This window comes from Schistocerca serialis, chromosome 1 (genome assembly GCF_023864345.2).
Source record: "Schistocerca serialis cubense isolate TAMUIC-IGC-003099 chromosome 1, iqSchSeri2.2, whole genome shotgun sequence".
In the NCBI taxonomy this organism is placed as follows: domain Eukaryota; kingdom Metazoa; phylum Arthropoda; class Insecta; order Orthoptera; family Acrididae; genus Schistocerca; species Schistocerca serialis.
In genome coordinates this window covers 569,195,353-569,201,352 of record NC_064638.1, presented here as the reverse complement: position 1 = coordinate 569,201,352, position 6,000 = coordinate 569,195,353, and positions in this window count along the sequence as shown.

Sequence of the window (6,000 nt, the reverse complement as noted above, 5' to 3'; positions counted from 1 at the left end):
TCCTCTTTCTTAACCCAACATCTTACTCATTATGCAGGAATGCTGACTCATTTTTTCAGGAAACCAATCTTCATCAGCCTGGTCCTGATGTCAGCTGATAGTGTGTTTAGACTAACATTTTGAAATAATATATATATTGAGTAGTGTGAGCGGTATCGGTACCATGAAATGTATGGATTGTCCACCACTGGCTTTTTACATTATTAAATAACTTCTTTGGAAAACAGTATTTTTCTGTAGGGATAAACATTTTTAAACAGGCTGGCCTTGTATTCAAGAGGAGGGAGGCTCCAGTATCCATCTGGCCATCTTGACTGAGGTTTTCCATGGTATCCTTAAAGTTGGTTCCTACTATAAGGCCATACATGCTTGATGACCTATCCCATCCTTGCCAAACTGCATGGAGCTACCCAAAATATCCGAAAATTTTAGTCCAAAGATCAGAAAACTATACATGCACCCTAACGTTCATCACCTTCAAAGTAGTCACCTCAGGAATGTATACAATGATCCAAGCATTATTCTCCTTTTTGGAAGCACTCCTGGAAGTCCATAGGTTGAAGGGTATGCAGGAACAATTGTGATTCCACATGGGTGTCTTCAATGGAGACAAAATGTCACCCTTTCAACACGATTTTCAGCTTCAGGAACAGGTGGAAGTTGCATGAGGCTAGGTCTGGTGAGTAGGAAGAGTGGTTACCCCCTTTTTTTTTGCCAGGAATTCCTTTACAACAAGCAAGGTGTGCACAGATATGTTGTCATGTTCCGCCAACCAGTCTTTCTTTTACCAAGAGTCTGGCCATTTGAAGTGAACATTTTCCTTTTGTCACCTCAAAACTTTGCAGGGGAACTGCCCATTGACAATATAGAATCATTTCACATGTATTATATCAACAGACAATGTTTGTTACAAACACTCTGAATTGTCGGGCTTCGGTCTTCATGAATCACATCGCACACTTTCATGAACATTTGTAGTGCTGTTCATGTTGACAGTCAACCAGAATGTTTGTCATCTTCCACACATTCTTAGCCTCCTTGAAGTGCTTCAATCACTCAAATGTTCTTGCTTGACTCAATGCACTCTTACCAAATGCGTATTCCGGCATGCAGTGGGTTTCAGCTGCCGTTTTCTTTCACCTGAAACAGAAAATCTGCTACTCCTTCACATTACCCATTTCACAATTCAGAGAAGTATTGAAACATATCCTGAACATACCACTACAGCTCACAACTGCATGAGCCAATGATGATGAAACTTTGTGCCACAGTAGCTAAGAGATCTACCTTAAGACATCTGGAGCAGAAAGTCATACTGCTGCTAGTTTACTGGTACAATGAAATTCTTGGGTATTTCAGGTAGCACCTCATAGACCTATAAGTATGTAAATACCTGAATTATGTTTTATTTTTGTTGGTTTTAACTGAAAATGCCATGATATGCTCAATATCCTGATAAAAATGTTCCCTGGACAAATAAAACTACTATTGGTACTACTACTACAACTACTACTACTACTACTTTTCTTCTATGATCTCAGTCTAAATGGTTAGCAAATTTTGGGAACTTTTAAAAATGTCAGTTTATCACTAATTACTTCACATACCTATTAAACTCTAAAGAAGCTCTCCCACTATGTTGCTGAATTGACACCTGGGAAGTTGAAGTTTTGAGTCAGTCTGTGAGACATGATCATGCAGCATGATTGGTAGCAAACTGACTATGAATGAAAGACATTTTCTGTAAAAAAAAAAACTTGACCTTGCACTAGGGAAGCTTAAAAATACTTGCAAAACTATAGTTCTGTGTGGCGATTTTAATATTGACCTCATAACACACAGCTCCCAAAGAGAGAAATTCCTTAATATTATTCAAGAATATAACCTGTGCACTAAAATAAACTCCCCCACACACATAACAAAAACTAGTGCTACACTTATTGATCAGATCTTTGTAAATACAGACATGCACCCCTCAGAAAACTTTAATATTGGCTACAGTGGCCACAATTCACAGCTACTTGCCATATACGGAAGTATTGACTTGTCTAGGAATGGAAGTGTTATCTACAAGAAAAAATTCAGCATGCAAAACATTGAGCACTTCAAACATATGCTAAATACCCACTCATGGAATAAAATCTACAACAGTTACAACACAGATGAAAAGCTGGATAATTTCATTGAAATTTATAGGCATTGTTTTGAAATTACATTTCCAAAAAAGAAAATAATTTGTAAAGGCCCCAGCAAACCCAGAACATGGATTACATCAGGTATCAAAGTATCGTGTAGAAGAAAATGAGAACTTTTTGTACTATCAAAAACAGATAGCAGCCCTGAATTTGCTCACTACTTCAAAAAATATAAGTTAACTCTGAGTCCAATAAGGAAAGCAAAATTAAGGGAAAATGACAAACTTATTATGGAATCATCAAACAAAGCTAAGACAATGTGGAACATGGTACAGAGACTTACTGGAAAGGTGGAAACACACAAAGGTATTGTACTGTGACAGGCAGGCAACAAGATCACTGATCCAAAATTAATTGCTAACCACTTCAATACTTACTACACCAATATTGCTGGTGAGCTAGTGAAGGAACAAATGGGAAAAACATCAAACAAAATATTACAGGAAAGTTCTGGAAATAGTGTAACAAATACATCCATGTTCCTTCGACCAATAAGTAAGGAAGAACTGTTAAACACCATAAAGTCATTAAAAAATAAATATTCAGCTAGAGTTGATGATGTGCCAGACTATATTATAAAAGTATCAGCTGAACAGATACTCGCACCACTGCTAGATATATGCAATTCTTCACTATCAAGTGGTGTTTTCCCACAACAGTTAAGAACTGCAAAAGTTGTATCCCTTTCCAAAAAGGGCGATCGGCAGCAGATGTTCAACTATAGGCCTGTGTCACTCCTCTCAGGTTTTTCAAAAATCATTTAAAAACTAGTTCTGTCACAATTAACTGATTTCTTTAACAAAAAAAATATGATCTCAGGATGTCAGAATGGCTTCAGGCCTCAGTGCAGTACTGAAACAGTCACTTTTAGCCTCATAAATCGTATTTTAAATTCAGTGGTAATCAAAAATGTTTCGGGGATTTTCCTGGATTTAACAAAAGCATTTGATTTAATAGACCATGAAATTCTCCTAAGAAAGTTAGAGTGGTATGGTGTAAGAGGCCTGCCCCAAGAGTGGCTGAAATCCTACCTAGAAAATCACTCTCAGATAGCAGAGGTAAAACACATGAGAAAAAACGAACTCCAAGCTTATCAATTGAAACCTTCCGCATTAACCCATGGTGTACCACAAGGCTCTGTTTTAGGTCCTTTTCTCTTCTTAATTTTCATAAACGACTTCCCCCTACACGTTCAACACTCCTAACCAGTGCTTTTGCAGATGACACGAGCATATTAATTGAAAGTGAAAATGTAATGGCTCTAAGTTTAAATGCTAATGTCACAAATGAAAATGTGACAGTTGTTTATGAGGAATAAATTACTGATAAACCCTCAAAAAACAGTCGTCTTACACTTCCATACACAAAAAATAAAAACAAATTAAAACCAAACATGTCCATGGAAAAACAAAGAATTAACAGTGTCACTGAAACTAAATTTCTTGGCATCTTCTTGCAAGACAATTTTAAATGGAATTCCCACATCACATCATTAAATTCTAAACTATCAAAAATGACTTATGCGATGAGGATTATATGGAATAACACAAGTCCTGAAACAGTTAGAGTGGTGTCTTATGCTTGCATACACTCCCTATTGAGATATGGCATCATATTCCGGGGAAATTCTCCTCATAGCATAACATTATTCCGGAAACAAAAAAAGATTGTGAGGATAATGAAAAATGCTAACAGCCTAAAATCATGCAAACCATTCTTTAAAGAACTGGGGATTCTACCCCTACCATGTATCTATATACTAGAAGTTGTCATGTACCTAAAAAAAAGCATGATAAAAAATGGAAATGTATTTATTCAAAATAAATCTGTATATGAACACCATACAAGGGCAAATAGTGACATAAACAGACATCATTGTTATACCACAATGTGCAAGAAAGGTGTGTCACTCAGGTTCACATTTGTTTAATAACTTAAAGGCCATAAACAAAATCCATAGCTTTAAAAAATCTGTAACTTCATATCTCTTGGAAAACTGTTTTTACTCAGTAACACAGTATCTTGAAAAATAAGTTAATTTCTGTTGTAACAATATAAAATGTAATGTAACAATATAGCAATATAACAATGTAACAATTTATAAATGTAATGTATACAATCAATGTAACAGTATATTAATGTAATGTCATTTTGTCCAACATCTAGGGTATAGTATATGCACCTCAAAGATTCAGGACATAAATAAATAAATAAACATTTGAATTTAAATCACAGTTCAACCTATAATTTTAATTTGTCAAAAATCTTGATTACAATGTATACTATGCTAAAGAGGAAAGAAATATTATTTCCAAAATATGCTGACATTTTTATATGGAGAGAAACAGAGTTGGATACTTTCAACTTTGGAACCAACAGATCAGAGTTACATCTGCAGGATGAGTAGGTATCAGCTTTGTGTCCTACTGTAAGTGATTAATTTTGTTCAATAATCAGTCTGTCAATTTTTCTGGGTGCTCTAAAAATTATAATATAATACAACTAGTGGACAAAGTATTTAATTATGCTACAAACTTTCAACTTTCTTCAGTATGTCAACACAGACAAATCTAAATGTTATTCATTTTATTGTTTGTTGCATTTTCATGTATTATGAGTCTGGACAGCAAGCACTTTTATAGAAAGTTTCATTTCGTCTGTAGTTACTCACTTAACTAGTCACTGGCACTTGACACATAAATAGTTGCAGAAAGATTTTTTGATCTTAATCTAGACAACAAAAAAGACACACCAGAGACATTTAATTCAGATATATACTCTATATGTGGAGGAAAACAATGACTTCAGCAGTAAGTTCAGATTCTTTTGTTTTGAAGTAATTGTTTTTAATACAAAATATTTTAAGACATAATGTCATTTTATGGATTGTAAAAATAAAACATTTATGTTTGTTGATTTTATTTATTTATTTAGTCTGCTGATAATATACATTACAATGTCCAGGATGATACTGAATCTGACTTAAATTTAGTGTTTACACAGAAAAGTAATCAAATTTATCCCATGGTACCATAAGGAGTGGGAAGAAAAAGACTCTTGCTGCTACATAGTAGCCGTGAGAAGGGTGGAGGCCAGATGGTACAGGACAAATCAGCAACAAGGTACCAGGTCACAAGTGTTGTGAAGCCAAGTGCTAGCCTTAGTCAGGTGTTAGAGGACGTAGGGTTTTTGTGCAAAGGTTTTGGCAAAGAGGATCAGGTTATTGTAGTAAGAGCAGCAAGGAACAGCCTGGCAATGACAGTTTAGCTGAGCAATGATAGTTCAGCCAACTACAAGTTATATCTGTGCACTAAAAAGATACAATGAAGTAGTTAGGCAATAACTTTTTTTTAAGCTCAGACACCATGAACTAAAATATAGTAATAACCACATAACTTTGGTTTTGAAGTGATGGTGGTACCAGCAGATATGCTCTTAAGACACATTGCCATCTTCCTTGCTCTTCTTGTATGTGCCTGCCTTGCCTCTGAGCAACAATGATATTTGTCACTGTAAGCCATCAATGTGATTTTGTAGCTTGTCCAGTTGTTGAGTTAGGTCTGGTTGTTGACACTGTTACTGCTGCATGTGAATGTCATAGGTGATGTATGCCCTGCATGTAGACCTTGTCAGCTACTGAGAGCAACAATGAAATATCACATGCATGGGAAAGTGCCACAGCCATTCTAACTGCCTCTGGCAAGTGTACTCCTCAAACATGTTGCAGTGTTATATCTGGCAACTCAGGGTCATAGACTAAGCTTCGCAGGTGCAGCCAAAATTCCAAAGATGACTTATCCTCTCT